This window comes from Bos taurus, chromosome 11 (genome assembly GCF_002263795.3).
Source record: "Bos taurus isolate L1 Dominette 01449 registration number 42190680 breed Hereford chromosome 11, ARS-UCD2.0, whole genome shotgun sequence".
NCBI lineage: Eukaryota > Metazoa > Chordata > Mammalia > Artiodactyla > Bovidae > Bos > Bos taurus.
This window is the reverse complement of record NC_037338.1, coordinates 65,518,538-65,541,802: the sequence shown is the minus strand read 5'-3', so window position 1 is coordinate 65,541,802 and position 23,265 is coordinate 65,518,538. Positions and strand designations below refer to the sequence as shown.

The 23,265-nt window shown below is 37.4% G+C and overlaps 1 non-coding gene across 1 annotated transcript; it reads right to left on the bottom strand.

The window, feature by feature from the left end:
* Window positions 1–12,288: 12,288 nt before the first annotated feature.
* LOC100139826 (uncharacterized protein C2orf66) lies at window positions 12,289–12,972 on the bottom strand. The gene has a single exon (XR_003037358.2). It is a non-coding gene; the product is annotated as an uncharacterized protein C2orf66 (transcript).
* Window positions 12,973–23,265: the final 10,293 nt, after the last annotated feature.

Here is a 23,265-nt window from a genome sequence, read left to right as displayed (position 1 = left end):
AGGAGAAGAACTTGCTTGTACCACATGGCCTATCTCACCTTGTTTGAACAAAATTCTCTTTAAGTGATAAGATACTGAGATAAGATATAAGCCTATTGTAAAGAATTGAAGTTTTATACACATTCATTCATTCGTTCGTTCAATACATATTGGGTCTTTTCCACCACCAGCATTGATGCAGTGGTGACTGAGATAGAATGCTTATTTTCCTGGGAACTTATATTCCAATGGGGAATGACAGGCAACAGACACATCTCCACGTGACATAGTTTCTGATATTGGTGAGTACTATGGAGAGAATAAAATGGAGGGTGGACATTGAGAAAAAGGGTTTGGGGAGCAGCAGTTTAATGAGATAGAATGATTGGGGAAGACCACTCTGAGAATGTGACATTTGAATTGAGTGATAAGAAACACCTAGGTGTGTGAGGGGATGGGGACATTTTTATCAGAGGGAACTGTAAGTACAAAGGCCTGAAATGAGGAAATAGAGATATTAAAGAAAACGCTATAAAAGCTAGGGTGGCCTCCACACTGTAAACACAAAATTTACTGGATGGCAGCTTTGGCATCCCATCTTTGACGGGGCATGTGTGGGCACACCTGTGTTTTGAAGGCAACACCTAGACCTGTGACATCTAACTCTGATTTTCAGAGTGGCCTGGGTTCAGCTAGCCAGGTACTTAGCTATCAGCTTTCTCTGGTTATTTCCTCTGCATCTCTCCCAGGACCTGATCATCAAGAAAGCTAAAATCAAAACTGAGCTTCTCCAAAATACAATTATGAATCTGAAGTCAATGGCTCATTTGTCTCCTATATAGTAGCAAAAGACCAATACATGGTGGGAGGAAAGGAGCTGGTTTTCTGGTAGCAGTCCCCTAGTCCTTTCCATCCTAACCCTTACCTTAACTCCCTGCCTTCTAATAATTTGTCTTTTTGTCATAATTTGACACTTCTTCCCTTCAATGCTGCTTTTTAAATATATTGTCTAGTGATATAAAATGAATTAATAAAATAATAGTTGTTTTCAGCTGAGGTCTCCAACACTCCTAGCTTGGGTCCCTAATTTGAGAGCACACATGGACTACTCCTGGGGGTGTCCCAGGTGGTGCTAGTGGTTAAGAACTCGCTCATCAATGCAGGAGAGACGAGACTTGGGTTTGATCCCTGATTTGGGAAAATCCCCTAGAAGAGGGCGTGGCAACACACTCCAGTATTGTTGCCTGGAAAATCATGGACAGAGGAGCCTAGCAGCTACCGTCCCAAGGGTCACCAAGAGTTGGGTACGACTAAAGTGACTTAGCACATCTTGGACTACTGTTGATCCAATCTTTGACTAAAATTGACAAAGGACTATGACTTTTAAAAAAATTAGCACTGCATTATTCAGCCATTCATTGGGGCTGCCAGAGTTTTAATCACTGGGCTGCATAGAAAGGGAGGAACACATTGTCGTCCTTACCCTAATGGTTTCCCGTGACATACAGGGAACAGACACCACAGAAAGTGACTCCATGGTAGTGTGGAGAGGCATGTGTGAAATCTTAGGGCAGCTAAAAGTCGACTCATTAACCCTGGAGAAATGGCAAGGCAAGTTAGAGAATAGAATTAGAGACCAGCTAGAGTAGGTGACAAGCTTCCAGCCCCTCAGACACTTCCAGTTCTGGCTCAGTACCAGGAGGTCATGATTAGATCCACCCTAACCTTTGCAAGCCTATGGGCAGACACCACATTCTTGGATATTTACCTGAATTCCTTATCAGCCACATAATTGCTTCCGTAGCTTTCTTGAACCACTGAATGATCTATGGCTGCAGTTACTCAATTATTATTTTCAACACAACTGATAACAATACTTTATAATTCTGTAGTCCTTCAACATGAAGCCTGCCTCCGGGTTATGACACAAATTGATGTCGCAAGTTTTATTATCTTTGCTTTCTGACTAAGCCGTCAAGGACAGGTGAGGAAAGACTTCTAAAGATTTAGTTGATGTTTATGATGGGGGGTGGGGGGCTGAGACATGAATGCTGGAAAATGAAAAGGCAATTATGGACAAGGTTTCTACAGGCCCAACATTGAAGAGAAGCCAGAAAATTATTTAAATCCTTCTCACTCAATACCAGTTTTCACCAGAGGGGTTCACTTGAAGAATGAGAGACAGTTTCATCTGGTTAAATTAGTCTCTAAATATCACAGTGTTAATAATTGTGAACCAAGAAAATAAAAAAAATATAGTGATACACATACATTTAGAGCCTGTAATTTTGCCAACCCACCATGACAACAAAAGCAGCATTTAAAAAGTCATTTTTAAAGCTTTTTTCTAAACACTTTATTGCATTCAACACGATAGTAGCTACTATAAGTTGTTGTGGTTCAGTCACCAAGTTGTGTCCAACTCTTCGAAACCCGTGAATTACAGCATGTAGGCCACCCTGTCCCTCATTAGTATAAGTAGTGAATAACAAAATCCATTTCTGTGTGTAGATGTAGCCTTGGAGAGTAAACAATGTCACAGAATATCTGTAGAAAAATAGAACACTATAAATATAAACTTGTGCATATCGTTTCATCTAAGAATTCCACTTATGAAAATATGTCCCTCAATAAGGGGACATGGAAGTATGTGGACTAGATTTAGCTATAAGAAGGTTTATGGAAGCAGTATTAGGCACAGGAAAAAGTAAAATCTAAATGTCTAATGACAAAGGATCAGTTAATAAATTCCACATAATGGAAAACCATGCAAAATTTTAATTTATTATGGAAATATATACATGATGTATTTTGCATGATATATTTTAAAGAGAAGAGGAACAGATTGAATCATAGAATTGAATCATATGAAATTCTTGTTTTTGTAGGTCAAAAGTGGTTAATACAACTCATTTGTTACGAAAATAAAAAATGACCCCATTTTTGTAGATAATAAAAATAAAAATATTGAATATATATGTTTGCATGCACAGAACAATTCTGAAAATATATTTACCAGAACTTTCAATATTAATCTTCAAGATAATAGGCTTAAGAGGTTTATTATAATTATTAATTTTTATTATACTTATTATAATTTTTACTCTTCCATTTTTTCAAAACTTTCTTCAAAGGAACATTCTTTTATAACTAAAAAGAAAACAGTGAAATATACTCCGTTTCAAAAAAAATTTAAAAAGGAAGAATTTGATGCCACAAATTTGTATTCTTTTTATTCAGTGATAATTCCTTGTGCTATTATCTTTTATTCAGCCTTGAGTCCTCTTTTTCATGATAGTAAAAGGACACATCTTTCATCCTAATAAGTGAGTGAAGTGAAGTGAAAGTTGTTGAGTCGTGTCCAACTCTTTGCGATCCCAAATTCTCCAGGCCAGAATACCAGAGTGGGTAGCCTTTTCCTTCTCCAAGGGATCTCCCCAACCCAGGGACTGAACCCAGGTCTCCCACATTGCAGGCAGATTCTTTACCAGCTGAGCCACAAGAGAAGCCCAAGAATACTGGAATAGGTAGTCTTTCCCGTCTCCGGCAGATCTTCCTGACCCAGGGATTGAACCAGGGTCTCCTGCATTGCAGGTGGATTCTTTACCAACTGAGCTATCACAGAAGCCCCTCAGCCTAATAAAGGTATTCTGAAAAATGGCCAGCAAAATGTGAGCAAAGAAGAAAGAATGCATGATCTGAGGCTCATTAACTTATTGGTCTCCTCAGTGAACCAAACTATTCTCTTTCCAAACATTATCAAAAATTTAGTTCACACAAACACATACACAGAGACACATATACATTAATCAAGGGCATGTTTTGAGCTGTTTTTAGATAATCACTAATGGTATAGTGCTTAGAAGTGCTATGAACAGCAAAATAAGGACAAAAAAATATTTTATTTATATTCCAAATTAGTGGGGAACTGTGTTCAGTGCTCAAGTGCCATGGTATCCTTGTTGTCCTTTTCATCAACCCAGTTCTATGACTTGACTACTTTGGGGTTTGGACAACTTGACAGAAGCTCTGTCTAGCCCCATCCACATCCTCTATGGTTGTGGAAATCCAGACTTCAATCAGCATTTTTGATATCTGCTATTACCTCACTGAAGCCATTTGCTCTCTGAGAATACGGTGGGTACTATTCTGACTCACTCGCAAAGAGTCAGACACGACTGAAGCAATATTGCTTCAGTCGTGTCTGACTCTTTGCGACCCAATGACTGTAGCCCGCCAGGCTCCTCTGTCCATGGGATTCTCCAGGCAAGAATACTGGAGTGGGCAGCCATGCCTTCCTTCACGGATCTTCCAAATCCAGGGATCGAACCTGTGTCCCTTATGTCTCCTGCTTTTTCAGGTGTGTTCTTTACCACTAGCACCACCTGGTGTAGACATCAACATTTAGCCCAGTTCCTAATGTATTTAACACCTACTCCTATGATCACTGACAAATGTAAAATGATGATCATAATTATAACCTTGAGAAAGTGCAAGATCTTCCATTATCAAGGAAAAATTAGGTTATCGTCACTTAACTGTCCTTCCTATGAAAATAGTAGATTCATATTAGAGAACACTTTTTTTTTTACAAATGTGAAACAAAATATTTTTTACTGTAAATTTGATGACAATTGCCTTTCAATCACATGGACTGATTGGGTACTGTAAAAATTAGTTAGCAGAACTCAGTTATTTCACTGTTTTATATAAGAAACCCTTGCTCATCCAGCATTTCATAATTTGAGTCTACTTTATTGAAGATATATTCACGTTATTCCATTGTACCTATTTCTTTTCCCAAATTCTTACTTAATATCTCTGTTCTTCTGATTCCAGTAGTTACGAAGTTTTGTTTTGTTTTGTTTTGTTTAAGTATAGTAATCACCTGTGACGTTTGTTGAAAATGAAAATTCAAAGCTTCGTCTCTTGAGATGTTGATCCAGTAGGTCTGGTGTAAGTTGAATAATCTGCATTCTGCTCAGGCACTCTAGAGATTTTGATGCTTTGTCAAACTTAGAAAAGAAAACTTATAGTTCTTCCTCTACCAAATGGCCCAATGAAATTTTTCTGCCATCTTTCACCCTTTCTCAAAATGACTGGTATTTCTGGACCCTTTAGAAGACTAGATATTCCTCCACATCCCTAATATTAACTCTTCTCCATTCTATTATGAAGGGCGAGTTCACAATCACCTTGGTAATCTGAGTTTTCTTAGCCACTATCCCAAGAACTTTAAGGGGCAAATCCTTTCTCAAGAGAGTGTTTCAGCTCCTTACATGAAGTTGCATGTGTGTGTTAGTCACTCAGTCGTGTCCAACTCTTTGCGACCCCATGGATTGTAGCCTGCCAGGCTTCTCTGTCCGTGGAATTCTCCAAGCTAGAATACTGGAGTGGATTGCCATTCCCTTCTCCAGAGGAACTTCCCAACCAAGGGATCAAACCCTGGTCTCCTGCATCGCAGGCAGATTCTTCACCGTTTGAGCTACAGGGAAGTCTTACATGAAGTTGTAGCTCACTTAATCAGATAATTGACAGATATTCTAACTCACTGAGTAATGAGTGTATTTGGACTTTATAACCTCAAAGGCTAATTTTAGCAAGGTTCATTAATAACATGACTATATATAGGTCTTAGAAACCAAGCATTAATTTCATGAATTTTGTATATGTTTTTTGTCAGTATTTAGCCTAATACATAAACAAGTCATATCAGAAATCTAAACTCACTGCTTAAGATTTTTTTAATGCATTTAAGAAATAATAGTTGTGACAATTCCTTGTCACCTACTGCTTAATGAAGAATTTGGCTCCGTGAGTGCAAAAATGCAGAACATGGAGTCCACCTGTTTCCACCTCTCAGCCAAAGAACCTTTTCCCTATTAAAGTTGAACTACAGAGTTCTCTGTTTCCCAGGATTCAGAGATCACTGGTCCAGCTGTGATATGTAGTCTCAAAACACAAAACATCTGGAGAGATGATATGAATAGTTCATCTTTCCTTATTTATGTTTGAAAGCTGAGGCAATGTTTATGGAATGAAGAATTTGTTTAAATGAATGTCTGAACATTATGAATTCCTTGTCACACATTATCTGGCTTCACAATGGATGTAGTGAACCAGAACCTCTCTATATATACACTCATAGACACACGCATATACATAAGCATATATCCATAGAGCCATATAGCATGTATGCATGTATATATCAAATGAGAGATTGCTTTTCCTATGTAGGTACTTAGGGCAATCTCTGATCACATTAAGGCCATTGTATTCATTTTTCTCAAACCTAAAAGTAGACTGAAAGAATGGTATATGAGTATAACATGAAAGTAATATTTTTACAAAATCATGGCTATTAAAACCCTTCATTCTTTGAGTGGAATGTACAACTTGAAATTAAAGTCTTATAACTGAAAAATTTTCATACAAGAAAAGTATCCTCATAATTCTGTTACCCAAAATGCTTTTGAAAGACAATTCACTATTTCTTTTTTCAACTTTAAAATCATAATTGTGAGGGAAGCCCTGTGCAGTACAGTTTGAGACACATACGGGTGAAAACAGAGAGAACTGTTATGTTACTTGAAGATTGGGATCAGAGAGCTCTGACAAAATTATTTTCTTGACTTTTCTTGAGGTCAGGAGGGGGAAGAGGAAGATGGCTTTTAATTATCAAAAATTAAAAGTTACTTGTAAACTGTAGTCCTGGTCTCTGAGTTAATCATGACTTGTTCAGGAAAAGAATCTGCAATTCTGACCGTGTCCTAACTGAAATATGGACATGATGAGATCCTCTGAGAGGCCTCAAGCTCCAGTGCATTTGGTCCCCAGTGGGCTTTGGTGCACTTTTCCTATAGGTAATTTTTGGGTGGTGGGGAGGTTCATATATTGATGAGCCATTGACCAACTTTGGGCCAGTGAAGTATCTAGGTGAAAGCATAGTCTACAGAAGGACAATTCCTCAGCTCTCAAAGCCATTCATCAGTGTCAATAGATTGCCTCCTGAGAGTCATATCAAATTTGTTTTTCCTTTCATCTCATTTATAAAGATATTTGAAATTGTTTTAAGTTGTATCTTAAAACTTGGATTTATTTAAAAAAAAAATACTAACCTCTCTATTCCTAAGCCTTCATAGATACTTACTTCAGTATCTCATATAACATTGAGAGATCCAATAACCAATTCCTTTTGTGACTTCTCTTTGTGCATCCCTGTCCTTCTGTTTACTATATTTATGAGTATCTGTTTGTGTATATACATGTGCATGCATTTGTATGAGTTTGCAAATATACTTTGATGAGTGTTCTTTCTTTTAATTGAACTGAAATTAAATTAGAAAAGTCCTGTTTTGTTTTCCAATTTAAAGTTTTATTTTTGATACTAACTACTGTATATCAGCCTGGCAGGCTACAGTCCATAGGGTCACAAAGAAGCTACCTTAGCACAGCACAGCAGCACTGCATATATTTGTGCCTTAATTTATTCTAGTTTTGTGTGTTTTATTTGTCTCAGTGTTCTTTGCTACTTTAGGGTCTAGAACAACATTGCAGATATTCACCATTCATATTATATGAATAAATTAAGTAGTTGGAAAAAATGAAAGCTATACCTTATAAGATTTGTTGCATCTTACAAGTCTTTAATTTTGCTTGAGGATATAGAAGCTAGGGGAACAATTTGATTTGACTTGATCTATTAATTGCTCTATTTATACCTACAGGTAACAAAAATTTGCCTTGACACTGAAGTGCAAACACTGTTACAAATATTTTAACATTATATGTTTTGGGGGCACTTAAGTGTCTTCAATATTATTAAGGTACACGGTTTTGCTATATACATATCTTTACTCTAAATTAATTAGGACTTTTTAGAACTAGCCCTTAAAAATCTACATGAGTAGGGACAAAGTCTTCTATCATATTGTAACTCTCACACTGCTTTATATAATGCCTTACACAGAGTTGTTATTAATATTAAAGGAGTGTCTGTTGAACTTCTGCAACTATGGGTAGAAAGGCCAGTCAGTGCAATGATTTAGAAAACAGCAAGAATTTGGTCATGGTAAAATTAATTGTGAAGATCAGAAATTCATTGAACAATAGGAGTTTGGCTTTCAGTGATAGCGAACTAGTTCATCCTAGACCAAAATTTCTTATGGCAGAAAGAAAAAAAAATGCTGAGAAGAAAAGAGAAAAAACATGCTGGGAAAAAAAATACTAAGAAATTCTAACTGAGGGCATCAGAGTGGTACCAAGGCAGGACAGACTTTATAACATCCAGGAAAGAGTCAGTCTCTGAGGTTTTTATGGCTGGGAAGGAACCCTGATTTAAGACTGAAGTTTCTGACTGTGATATAATAAAAGAGAAAAGATTCATTGATCTACCTAAAATAATCAAAAGCTATGAAAATATATTATACAGTGATTTACATACAGTGACACTGAATACAGGTGAAAGTGAAGTCGCTCAGTCGTGGCCAACTGTTAGTGACCCCATGGACTGCAGCCTACCAGGGTCCTCTGTCCATGGGATTCTCCAGGCAAGAGCACTGGAGTGGGTTGCCATTGCCTTCTCCAATGCATGAAAGTGAAAAGTGAAAGTGAAGTCTCTCAGTCGTGGCTGACTCTTAGTGACCCCATGGAATGCAGCCTACCAGGCTCCTCCATCCATGGGATTTTCCAGGCAAGAGCACTGGAGTGGGGTGCCATTGCCTTCTCTGAATACAGGTGAAAATATCATTAAACCCCTGAGTGATGAGAAACACCCAAGGTGAACTCTAGAAGTGCCCAACTTTCTACCTTGAGAGACTTTCTAGGTTGTGGGACAGGAAGGAGAAACAGGCAAATCCTGGAGGACTCATTGAGTTGGGGAGATAGAGCTGAGAGTGTAGGGAGACCAAGGCATCTAGATTTCAGAGAATACTGTAGAGAAGAAATCTGCATAAAGAGAAAGACAGGGATAAAAATGTATCCCATGTTCATGAGTTGGAAGATTTAATAATGCTAAGATGTCAATAGTACTCAAAATGATACACAGATTCAGAGCAATCCCTATCAAAATCCCACTGATGCTTAAATGCATCCTAAAATTCATATGGAGTCTCAAAGAACAGTCAAAACCACCTTGAAAAAGAACACATCACTGGAGTTCTAATACTATGATTTCAAAACTTATTATAAACTGACAACTATCAAAACAATGTGGTGCTGCCATAAAGATAGACATACAGACCCATGGAATGGAATACCAAGTCCAGAATTAGGTCCTCACATGGATGTGAGAGCTGGACTCTAAAGAAAGCTGAGCATCGAAGAATTGATGCTTTTAAACTGTGGTGTTGGGGAAGACTCCTGAGAGTCCCTTGGATGGCAAGGAGATCCAACCAGTCCATCCTAAAGGTCATCAGTCCTGAGTGTTCATTGGAAGGATTGATGCTGAAGCTGAAACTCCAATACTCTGGCCACCTGATGTGAAGAGTTGACTCATTTGAAAAGACCCTGATGCTGGGAAAGATTGAGGGCAGAAGGAGAAGGGGATGACAGAGGATGAGATGGTTGGATGGCATCAACAACTTGATGGACATGAGTTTGGGTAGACTCTGGGGGTTGGTGATGGACAGGAAGGCCTGGCATGCTGTAGTCCATGGGGTCGCAAAGAGTCGGACACGACTGAGCGACTGAACTGAACTGAAATAAAAAAAACTGCAATGAGATAATACTACATACCTAGTAGAACTGCAAAAAAGTAAAGAAAAAACATGCAAAGTCAAGTGCTGATGAAGTTGTGAAGCCTGGGGAAATTTCATATATAACTGGTGGAAATATAATATGTACACAAAAAAATGTTCACTATGCACAAATATACAGTATAAATTGGTACTATATAAAAAATTGGCAACTTTTTAAATGAAGTTTAAACATACATTTTTCATTTTACCCAGAATTTTCACTCACAGTTGATTACCTAAAAGGAAAAATCACTTAATTTCACAAAAATACCTTAATGTGAATACCTAGCTGTAATTGACAAAAAATTGGAAACTACTCAGATGTCTTTCAACTAGTGAATGGATGAAAGCACTGTGCTGCAATCCAAACAGTTGAATGTTTAACTATTTAGCAATAAAATGGAACAAAATGTTGAATCACACAACACTGGATGAATCTCAGATTCACTTTGCTTAGTGAGAATATTGAGAACCAAAAGGTTACATATTATGTAACTTGATTTATTTGATATTCTGAAAAAGGCAAAACTATAGTGAACACACTGGTCATAGAAAACAGCCTCTTCCAACAACACAGGAGAGGACTCTACACATGGACATCACCAGATGGTCAATACCAAACTCAGATTGATTATATATTCTTTGCAGCCAAAGATGGAGAAGCTCTATACAGTCAGCACAAACAAGACTGGGACCTGACTGTGGCTCAGATCATGAACTCCTTATTGCCAAATTCAGACTGAAATTGAGGAAAGGAGGGAAAACCACTGGACCATTCAGGTATGACATAAATCAAATCCTTTACAATTATACAAGGGAAGTGACAAATAGATTCAAGGGATTAGATCTGATAGACAGAATGCCTGAAGAACTATGGACTGAGGTTTGTGACATTGTACAGGAGGCAGTGATCAAGACCATCCCCTAGAAAAAGAAATGCAAAAAGGCAAAATGGTTGTCTGAGGAGGCCTTACAAATAGCTGAGGAAAGAAGAGAAGCTAAAGGCAAAGGAAAAAAGGAAAGATATACCCATTTGAATGCACAGTTCCAAAGAGGAGCAAAGAGAGATAAGAAAGCCTTCCTCAGTGATCAATGCAAAGAAATAGAGGAAAACAATAGAATGGGAAAGACTATGTATTTCTTCAAGAAAATTAGAGATACCAAGGGAATATTTCATGCAAAGATAAGCACAATAAAGGACAGAAGTGGTATGGAAGAAGCATAATAGTAACATAAGCAGAAGATATTGAGAAGAGGTGGCAAGAATACACAGAAGAACTATACAAAAAAGATCTTCATGACCCAGATAACCACAATGGTGTGATCACTCACCTAAAGCCATACATCCTGGAATGCAAAGTCAAGTGGACCTTAGGAAACATCACTACAAACAAAGTTAGTGGAGTGCACTCAATACGCCAGCAAATTTGGAAAATTCAGCAGTGGCCACAGGACTGGAAAAGGTCATTTTTCATTCCAATTCCAAAGAAAGGCACTGCCAAAAAATGTTCAAACTACTGCACAATTGCCCTCATCTCACACACTAGCAAAGTAATGCAGAGCTGCCACAGGCAAAAAACAGTCTTGCATTTATGCATGCAAGGTCACTTCGGTCGTGGCCACCTCTTTGCAACCCTGTAGACTGTGGCCTGTCAGGCTTCTCTATCAGAGAGGGAGTCCTCAAGGCAAGAGCTGGCCAATATTGGTTGCCATACCCTTCTAGAACACTGTATTTCCTGCTGCTCTAGCCACCAACCCCCATGAGAACCCCTGGAACCTAAGCAACTGTATCACCTCCACAACTGGCCCTCACAGGGGCAAACTCAAGCCCTCCAGGGCAGCCTCAAGAGCTAAACTCCAGAGGATGACCCACACATAGAGGTGGAAATAAAACCACACTTGAAACCCAGGAGCAGTGTAGCTAAGGAAGAAGACCCAAAATCTTCCCACCAGCTGTACAAGCTGCAGATTAAGTCCACATGATTAACCAGGCAGACTCTGTGTCTATAGAATATATAAAAGGCCATTGAGAGCTCCCCCAAAAGAAAATACACTAGTTCTGATAGCTGTGGACATTGGAGGCAAGAACACACAGGAGTAGGACCAGATTAGAATCTGAGCTGCCCCCACAGCAGATCCAGAGATCAGCACAGTGTTGGAGGGCATCCTAGGGAGGTGAGGTGGACTGTGACTCCCTGCAAGGGAAAGGATGCTGACAGCAGAGACTCAAGAAAAACATTTATTATTCTTATTTTTTGACTTGTTCTGTAGATTCTTTTTTTTTTTTTGAAAGGAATTTCCTTTGACTTTATGGTGTTTTTGTAACCCTTGCAAATATATGCAGTGCTATATTGATATCTATGATTATTGAGTGGGAAAAAAACCATGCACATAAGTCACATATGTCCCAAAGCTCAAACTATTACATGTAAATCTGGAAATACAGAATAAAATCATAACAGACTGATAAAAGTGGAGAGGGAAACACACACAAAAACTTAGCCATGATCAAGACTGAATTTTTCTAATGAGAAGCTTCCTCTGTAGTTTTAAAACCACCAGACTTCTGCACTCAGAGGAAACAGCCTTTGAGGTAATTGGAGAGGGAATTTTTCTGTTGTTCATAATCTGCAAATGCAGAAGCAATAAGTTCTGACTGGAAAGAGAGAGGCCTGGGATTCTCGTTCATGGAGAAAGTATCTGAAAACCTCCCAAGGTCAAGACCTCTTCGTTTAAAATATGCCTGAAGAGTTCTAAAAAACAGATCTCGGTTTCTAGGAATGTTGAGGGGCTTCCATTTTTCTTCATTTCTCAGCATGACTCCTTGCACAAGCCCAGGTAGCACCAGGGCACCAGCCAGCAGCAGGAATGCTTTGGGCATGGTGGAAGGAAGCTGAGTGAAAGGAAGGATCAATGTAGATTCTTTTGGATTTTTTTCTTTTTCCTTTTTTTGCCCCTCTGTTGTAGTTGTTGATTTTATTGGCACTAAGAAATCCAATTAAGCTATTGAGCTGTTTTTGTTTTTGTTTTTCTCAGTCCCATTTTGTATGTTGTCATAAATCTCTGCCTCTACATTGGGCTTTTGCAGTTCTGTGGAGTTTTCCTCCTTTCTTTTTTTCTTTTCACTTTTTAAAATTTTACTTTTTAAAACCTATTATTATTTTTTCTACATTTATGTTTTTGTTTGCCTTTCCTACTATTCCTTTCCCCTTGCAGTTAATCTTTAATGTATTTAAATCTTCTTCATCTACCTCTATTTAACTTTGAATATTTGTTCTTTTATTTCTTTCCTGTCCTCTCAACATATTTGTTAGTTTTACTTTCATTGCTTTATTCCCTAATTGGCAACTTGATCAGAAAATTACTAAAGCTAATCAGTGAATTTAGCAAAGTTGCAGGATACAAAATCAATACACAGAAATCACTTGCATTTCTATATACTAACAATGAAAAAATCAGAAAGAGAAATTAAGGAATCAATCCCATTCAACATCACAACAAAAGGAGTTAAATATCTAGGAATAAACTTACCTAAGGAGACAAAAGAACTGTACACAGAAAATTATAAGAAACTAATGAAGAAATCAAAAATGACATAAACAGATGGAGATATATTCCATGTTCCTGGGTAGGAAGAATCAATATTGTGAAAATGACTATACTACCAAATGCAATCTACAGATTTAATGTGATCCCTATCAAATTACCAATGACATTTTTCACAGAACTAGAACAAAAAATTTCACAATTCATATGGAAACACAAAAGACCCCGAATAATCAAAGCAGTCTTGAGAAAGAAGAATGGAACTGGAGGAATCAACCTTGCTGACCTGAGATTATACTACAAAGCTACAGTCATCAAGAGAGTATGGTGCTGGCACAAAAACAGAAATATAGACCAGTGGAATAAGATAGAAAGCCCAGAAATAAACCCATGCACCTATGGGTACCTTGTTTTTTGACAAAGGAGGCAAGAATATGCAATGGGGCAAACATAGCCTCTTCAATAAACAGTGCTGGGAAAACTGGACTACATGTTAAAGAATGAAATTGAATGAAAAGAATGAAATTTGAACACCTCCTAACACCATACAAAAACATAAATTCAAAATGGATTTAAGACCTACATGTAAGACCAGAAACTATAAAACTCTTAGAGGAAAACATAGGCAGAACACTCAACATAAATCAAAGCAAGATCCTCTATGACCCACCTCCTAGAGTAATGGAAATAAAAACAAAAGTAAACAAGTGGGACCTGATTAAACTTAAAAGCTTTTGCACAACAAAGGAAACTATAAACAAGGTGAAAAGACAACCTTCAGAATGGGAAAAAATAATAGCAAATGAAACAACTGACAAAGAATTAATTTCCAAAATACAAGCAGCTCATACAATTCAATGCCAGAAAAACAACCCAATCAAAAAGTGGAGAAAAGACCTAAACAGACATTTCTCCAAAGAAGACATACAGATGGCTAACGAACACGTGAAAAGATCCTCAATACTGCTCATTATTAGAGAAATGCAAATCAAAACTACAATGAGATATCACCTCACATCAGGCAGAATGACCATCAAAAAGTCTACAAACAATAAATGATGGAGAGGGTGTGGAGAAAAGGGAACACTCTTGCACTGTTGGTGGGAATGTAAATTGATACCTCCACTATGGAAGATGGTACAGAGATTCCCTAAAAAACTAGGGATAAAACCACCATATGACCCAGCAATCTCATTCCTAGGCATATACCCCGAGGAAACCAAAATTGAGAGAGACACACATATCCCATTGTTCATTTCAGCACTATTTATGATAGCTAGAACATGGAAGCAACATAGATGTCCATCAACAGATGAATGGATAAAGAAGTTGTGGTACATATACACAATGGAATGTTACTCAGCCATAAAAAGGAATGCATTTGAGTCAGTTCTAATGAGGTGGATGAACCTAGAGCCTATTATACAGAGTGAAGTGAGTCAGAAAGAGAAAGATAAATACCATATTCTAATGCATATATATGGAATCTAGAAAAATAGAATTGAAGAATTTATTTACAGGGCAACAATGGATAAAGAGACATAGAGAATGGACTTATGGACCTAGGGAGAGGAATGGGAGAGGGTGAGATGCATGGGAAGAGTAACATGGACACTTATATTACCATATGTAAAATAGACAGCCAATGGGAATCTGCTGTATGGCTCAGGAAACTCAAACGGGGGCTCTGTATCAACCTGGAGAGGTGGGATGGGGAGAGAGATGGGAGGGAGCTTCAAAAAGGTGGGGATATATATATATATATATATATATATATATATATATATATATATCTGATTCATGTTGAGGTTTGACAGAAAACAGCAAAATTCTGTAAAGCAATTATCCTTCAATAAAAAACAAATAAATTACTCTGATAATGAGTGATGTTGAGCATCTTTTCATGTGTTTGTTAGCCATCTGTATGTCTTCTTTGGAGAAATGTCTATTTAGTTCTTTGGCCCATTTTTTGATTGGGTCATTTATTTTTCTGGAGTTGAGCTGTAGGAGTTGCTTGTATATTTTTGAAATTAGTTGTTTGTCAGTTGCTTCATTTGCTATTATTTTCTCCCATTCTGAAGGCTGTCTTTTCACCTTGCTAATAGTTTCCTTTGATGTGCAGAAGCTTTTAAGGTTAATTAGGTCCCATTTGTTTATTTTTGCTTTTATTTCCAATATTCTGGGAGGTGGGTCATAGAGGATCCTGCTGTGATGTATGTCGGAGAGTGTTTTGCCTATGTTCTCCTCTAGGAGTTTTATAGTTTCTGGTATTACGTTTAGATCTTTAATCCATTTTGAGTTTATTTTTGTGTATGGTGTTAGAAAGTGGTCTAGTTTCATTCTTTTACAAGTGGTTGACCAGATTTCCCAGCACCACTTGTTAAAGAGATTGTCTTTAATCCATTGTATATTCTTGCCTCCTTTGTCAAAGATAAGGTGTCCATATGTGCGTGGATTTATCTCTGGGCTTTCTATTTTATTCCATTGATCAATATTTCTGTCTTTGTGCCAGTACCATACTGTCTTGATAACTGTGACTTTGTAGTAGAGCCTGAAGTCAGGTAGGTTGATTCCTCCAGTTCCATTCTTCTTTCTCAAGATTGTTTTGGCTATTCGAGGTTTTTTATATTTCCATACAAATTGTGAAATTATTTGTTCTAGCTCTGTGAAGAATACTGTTGGTAGCTTGATAGGGATTGCGTTGAATCTATAAATTGCTTTGGGTAGTATACTCATTTTCACTATATTGATTCTTCCAATCCATGAACATGGTATATTTCTCCATCTATTAGTGTCCTCTTTGATTTCTTTCACCAGTGTTTTATAGTTTTCTATATATAGGTCTTTAGTTTCTTTAGGTAGATATATTCCTAAGTATTTTATTCTTTTCGTTGCAATGGTGAATGGAATTGTTTCCTTAATTTCTCTTTCTGTTTTCTCATTATTAGTGTATAGGAATGCAAGGGATTTCTGTGTGTTGATTTTATATCCTGCAACTTTACTATAGTCATTGATTATTTCTAGTAATTTTATGGTGGAATCTTTAGGGTTTTCTATGTAGAGGATCATGTCATCTGCAAATAGTGAGAGTTTTACTTCTTCTTTTCCAATTTGGATTCCTTTTATTTCTTTTTCTGCTCTGATTGCTGTGGCCAAAACTTCCAAAACTATGTTGAATAGTAATGGTGAAAGTGGGCACCCTTGTCTTGTTCCTGACTTTAGAGGAAATGCTTTCAATTTTTCACCATTGAGGATAATGTTTGCTGTGGGTTTGTCATATATAGCTTTTATTATGTTGAGGTATGTTCCTTCTATTCCTGCTTTCTGGAGAGTTTTTATCATAAATGGATGTTGAATTTTGTCAAAGGCTTTCTCTGCATCTATTGAGATAATCATATGGTTTTTATTTTTCAATTTGTTAATGTGGTGTATTACATTGATTGTTTTGCAGATATTGAAGAATCCTTGCATCCCTGGGATAAAGCCCACTTGATCATGGTGTATGATCTTTTTAATGTGTTGTTGGATTCTGATAGAGGTACCATTTCACACCAGTCAGAATGGCTGCGATCCAAAAGTCTACAAATAATAAATGCTGGAGAGGGTGTGGAGAAAAGGGAACCCTCTTACACTGTTGGTGGGAATGCAAACTAGTACAGCCACTATGGAGAACAGTGTGGAGATTCCTTCAAAAACTGGAAATAGAACTGCCTTATGATCCAGCAATCCCACTGCTGGGCATACACACTGAGGAAACCAGAAGGGAAAGAGACATGTGTACCCCAATGTTCATCGCAGCACTGTTTATAATAGCCAGGACATGGAAGCAACCTAGATGTCCATCAGCAGATGAATGGATAAGAAAGCAGTGGTACATATACACAATGGAGTATTACTCAGCCATTAAAAAGAAAACATTTGAATCAGTTCTAATGAGGTGGATGAAACCGGAGCCTATTATACAGAGTGAAGTAAGCCAGAAAGAAAAACACTAATACAGTATACTAACGCATATATATGGAATTTAGAAAGATGGTAACAATAACCCGGTGTATGAGACAGCAAAAGAGACACTGATGTATAGAACAGTCTTATGGACTCTGTGGGAGAGGGAGAGGGTGGGAAGATTTGGGAGAATGACATTGAAACATGTAAAATATCATGTAAGAAACGAGTTGCCAGTCCAGGTTCGATGCACGATACTGGATGCTTGGGGCTAGTGCACTGGGACGACCCAGAGGGATGGTATGGGGAGGGAGGAGGGAGGAGGGTTCAGGATGGGGAACACATGTATACCTGTGGCGGATTCATTTTGATATTTGGCAAAACTAATACAATTATGTAAAGTTTAAAAATAAAATTAAAAAATAAAAAAAAAACAAATAAATTAAAAAAAAAAAAAAGGAAGCAACAGTTAGAACTGGACATGGAATAACAGATTGGGTCCAAATCGGGAAAGAAGTATGTCAAGGCTGTACATTGTCACCCTGCTTATTTAACTTATATGCAGAACACATCATACAAAATGCCAGGCTGGATGAAGCACAAGCTGGGATTAAGACTCCTGGGAGAAATGTCAATAACCACAGATACGCAGATTGCACCAACCTCATGGCAGAAAGCAAAGAAGAGCTAAAGAGCCTCTTGATGAAAGGGAAAGAGAAGAGTGAAAAAGCTGGCTTAAAACTCAACATTCAGAAAACTAAGATCATGGCATCTGGTCCCATCACTTCATGGCAAATAGATGGGAGAACAATGGAAACAGTGACAGACTTTATTTTGGGGGCTCCACAATCACTGCAGATGTTGACTGCAGCCTTGAAACTGAAAGACACTTGCTCCTTGGAAGAAAAGCTATGACCATCCTAGACAGCATATTATAAAGCAAAGACATTACTTTGCTAACAAAGGTCTATATAGTCAAAGCTGTGGTTTTTCCAGTAGTCATGTATGGATGTGAGAGTTAGACTATAAAAAATGCTGAGTGCCAAAGAGTTGGTGCTTTTGAACTGTGGTGTTGGAGAAGACTCTTGAGAGTCTCTTGGACTGCAAGGAGATCCAACTAGTCCATCCTAAAGGAAATAAGTGCTGAATATTCATTGGAAGGACTGATGCTGAAGCTGATGTGAAGAAGTGACTCATTGGAAAAGACTCTGATGCCGGGAAAGAGTGAATGCAGGAGGAGAAGGGGATGACAGCGGATGAGATCATTGGATGGCATCACTGACTCGATGGACATGAGTTTGAGTAAGCCCTAGGAGTTGCTGATGTACAAGGAAGCCTGGCATGCTGCAGTCCATGGGGTCACAAAGAGTCGGACATGACTGAGCAATTGAACTGTACTGAACTGATAGTGAAATTACAAAACAGTGGTTGCTAGGAGTAAGACTTGCATAACAAGCTGATTCCAAAGGAGTAGTTTGAAAAAAATTTAGGGAATAATAAAACTATTCTATACCATTATGGTGGTGGATATAACTTTATGCATTTATCAAACCAATGGAACTATCACACTGTCTTCCAATATCTGTATCATTTTACATTTCCACCAGCAGACTATGAAGTTAGAGATTTCTCCAAGTCTTGATCAACACTGTTCCTAATGAACGTGAAGTGCTATCTCATTGTGGTTTTGATTTGTATTTTCTTAGATAACTAATGATGTAGGAAATGTTTTTGTGTTCATTGACAGTTGTATGTACACAGTGGCTCAGCAGTAAAGAACCCACCTTCAAAGGAGCCACAGGAGACATGGATTCGATCCTTGAGTTGGGAAGATCCCCTGGGGGATGGCATGGAATTCCTCCAGTATTCTTGTCTGGAGAATCCCATGGAAAGAGGAGTCTGGTGGGCTACAATAGGGTCACAAAGAGTCAGACAAACTGAATTGTCTGAGTATGCACGCAAGTGTAATAGATATGTATCTTTGAGTGACTATTGATAAAGCTTATTTTTTCCCCCATTAATACACTGTACCAATTGCTTGCCATGATATTAAAGTTCTAGAAAAGAACTAAATATTTATTTTGATTACCACCCTCTTCCAAAGAGTTATTGGAAGTTATTTCAAGAAGAAAGGATATTTGGCAAAACTAATACAATTATGTAAAGTTTAAAAATAAAATAAAATTAGAAAAAAAAAAAACAAAAACAAACAAACGAAAAAAAAAAGAAGAAAGGATATACTGGGATTGAGGGGGAACTACACATAAAAGCTTGTAATCACACCAAAGATAGAGAAAGCCTTTAACTGAGAAAATAGGATATGGAGAAATCAATATTGTCAACACTCAGCACTTGTTATATAAAGACACAAACTGGAAGACACAGACAAAATTCTACAATATAAAAAGCATATTATTGAAGAGAGCTTATTCAAATGTTGGTCATTCAACTTTGAAATAGTATTTATTTACTTAGCTTATCAATATATGTGAAGTAGCTGGGATCTCAATTTTGTTCAAGTTTGAATTGAATTATTATGCAAAGGATCAGAGAAGTATGCTTTATGCTGACTAAAAGCATATTTGCATATTATGCATTTTCTAATAATGGCTTCTATTTTTACCCTCAAGGCAATATTTATAAGCTATATCTTTAGTTTTTAATAGAAAAAAATCAATAAGCTACTCAAATGGGCTCAGATGGTTAAGAATCTGCCTGCAGTGTAGAAGACCTGAGTTTGATCCCTGGGTTGGGAGGATCCCCTGGAGAAGGGAATGGCAACCCATTCTAGTATTCTTGCCTGGAGAATTCCATGTACAGAGGAACCCGGGAGCAACCATCCATGGGGTCACAAAGAGTTGGACATGACTGAGCAACTAACACACACACACACACACAAGTTACTCAGATAATTTAATAATCTCAGTCCTCCCAATTCAGTGGAAGGGAAATCAAATAACACTGAGAAAGATTATAATCAAATAATGGGAATATAAATTTCAAGTCACAGAGAGAAGTTCTGGCAGATATAGATTCTAATATGTGTAGGGCACTCTTTTGACTGCCAAAAGGAACAATTAATTCTTCTGAAAAAATGGAGATTGACTTTAAAAAGATTATTTATAACTTAAAAAATATATAAAGTCTTAAAGTGTATACTAAGATGTTTCAAGGGATCAATTTCTTTTCTTTTTTTTTAAAGAAAAGCAGGTAGAAGATCTTTTTGAAGGTTATCAGTAAAGCAGTAAGATATTTCCAGGAACCACAATAACCAATGCTTAATCACAGTTTGGAGTTAGAAGAAGCATACTCTTAAAGCTGCACAATGCCTTATGGTTATCTTTGTGTTAGAAAATTTTATTTTTCTGAGTATATATTGCAGGTAAGGGTTAGGACCAAGATCTCTTTCAGCTGCCTCCAAAATTCAAACAGGCTCACCTTAGGCTAGTCATAGCCTTTCATTATCTACAAATATCTCAGTGGAAATTCATAGACAGGAACTTCCCTGGTCATCCAGTGGTTAGGACTTCATGTTTTACTGTTAAGGGCATAGGTTCAATCTCTAGTCAGGGAACTAAGATCCCACAAGCCATGAGGTATGGCCAAAAAAACTGATACATATTCAACAAAATGAGGATAATGGTGACATGTGCTTACTCAGTCATGTCCAACTCTTTGTGACACCATGGCTGTAGTCCACCAGGCAATGGTGACATATTTAGTACCAAATGATCTTTGGCTAGTATAATAGCCAAGATTTCTCTACTTTGCTTTAAAATCTATCTACATCTAGATTTAACAGATAGATTTAACTTTTGGTAATGGTTCTACTGTATATCTAAAGTATGAGAGTGAATGACAGTCACTGAGTCATGTCTGACTCTCCGCAACCCCATGAACTGTAGCCTGCCAGGCTCCATGGATTTCTCCAGGCAAGAATACTGGAGTGGGTAGCCATTCCTCTCCCCAGGGGATCTTTCCTACCCAGGGATGAACCCAGGTCTCCTGCATTGCAGATAGAGCCACCAGGGAAGCCCATCTAAAGTATAAGCCAATCAAAATAATTCTCTGAAGGTTAAATATAAAATTTCTTTGGAGAAGAAAAAAAGCACAAACAGAATCTTTCAGTAAATAAATAAAAGTATTACTCTCAAATTCACAAATACTTTATTTAGAAATATATTGAAGGCGGGGGGAGAAAGGGGCGACAGAGGATGAGATCGTTGGATGGCATCACCGACTCAATGGACATGAGTTAAGAGTGAACTCTGGGAGTTGGTGATGGACAGGGAGGCCTGGCGTGCTGCAGTCCATGGGGTTGCAAAGAGTCGGACACGACTCAGCGACTTAACTGAACTGAACTGAATCAAAACAACATAGTACTGGCTCAAAACAGCCAAACACATCAATGGAACAGAATAGACAGCCTAGAAATAAATGCATCTATAGTCAATTAATTTACAACAAAGGATGCAAGAAGTTATGTTGGAGAAAAGATAGTATCTTCGACAAATGGTGCTGGGAAATCTGAATGACTACATCTTAAAAAATGGGATTAGAACATTTCCTCACACCATATACAAATATAAACTCAAAATGGTATAAAGGCCTAAATGTAAAACCTGAAACCATAGAACTCCTTGAAATCTCCTTGACAATGATCATTTTTTTCTGATCTGTCTCTTAAGGCAATAGAAATAAAAGCAAACATAAACAGCAGAACCTAATTAAACATAAAAGCTTTTGCACAGCAAAGGAAACCATTAACAAAACAAAAAGACAACCTACTGAATGGGAGTAAATATTTGCACATGATAGCTCTTGATAGCTCACACATCTCAATACCAAAAAACCAAACAACCCAACTAAAAAAGTGGGCAGAAGACTTGAACAAATGTTTTTCCAAAAAAGACAAACAGATGGCCAACAGTCACATGAAAAGATACTCAACATCACTAATCATCAGAGAAATGCAAATCAAAACCACAATGAGATATCACTTCACACCTGTTAGAATGAGTAACATCAAAAAGGCCACAAGTAGCAAATGTTGGCAAGGATGTGGAGAAAAGGGAACACTAGAATAATGTTCATGGAAATAGAAATTGGTATAGGTATTATGGAAAAGAGTATGGAGTTTCCTCAAAAAACTGCAAATAGAATTACCTTATGATCCAGCAATTTCACTCCCAGGTATATATCAAGAAAAAAAATTAATTTGAAAAGATATATGCACCACAATGTTCATAGCACCATTTTTTCTAATAACTAGGACATGGATGCAACCCGAGTCTCCATCAACAGATGAATGGATACAGAAGATGTGGTTATGTAAATACAATGGAACATTACCCAGCCATAAAATAGAATAAAATTCTGGCACTTGCAGGAATGTGGATGGACTTAGAAAGTATTGCATTTAGTGAAATAAGTCAGAGAAAGACAAATACTATAGAAACCATTTATATGTGGAATCTAAAAAACAAAACAAATAAAAGTATAAAGCAAAACAGGTGCCAACTCACAGATACAGAGGAAAAACTCATGGTTACCAGTGTGGACAAAGAACAAGGGAGGGACAGGATGGTGGTATGGAATTAAGATGAACAGATTACTGTGAATAAAATAGATAAGCAACAGGATATATTGTACAACATAGGGAAAAATAGGCTTTGTTTTGTAACAACTTTAAATGGAGTATAAACTATAAAATTATCAAATTACTATGTCCTACACTTGAAACTAATATAATACTGTAAATCAACCATATTTCAGAAAAAGTAATTCTGAAGATTTGGTAGAGAGCCAAAACTTACATGTATTTCCAAGATATACTTATTTCCAAGTATATCTTGCAAAGGAAAGTGAAAGAAAATGAAGGAAGTGAAAGAAAATAGATTGAATAATGAAAGAGAGTGATTTGGAAGAGTATAATAGTCTTTTAAAATATTTATTTATTTTAGTTTTTGTTTCTGGCTGTGCTGAGTCTTCGTTGCTGCACGTGGGTTTTCTCTAGTTGCAGTGAGCAGGGGCTATTCTCCAGTTGTGGTGCACGGGC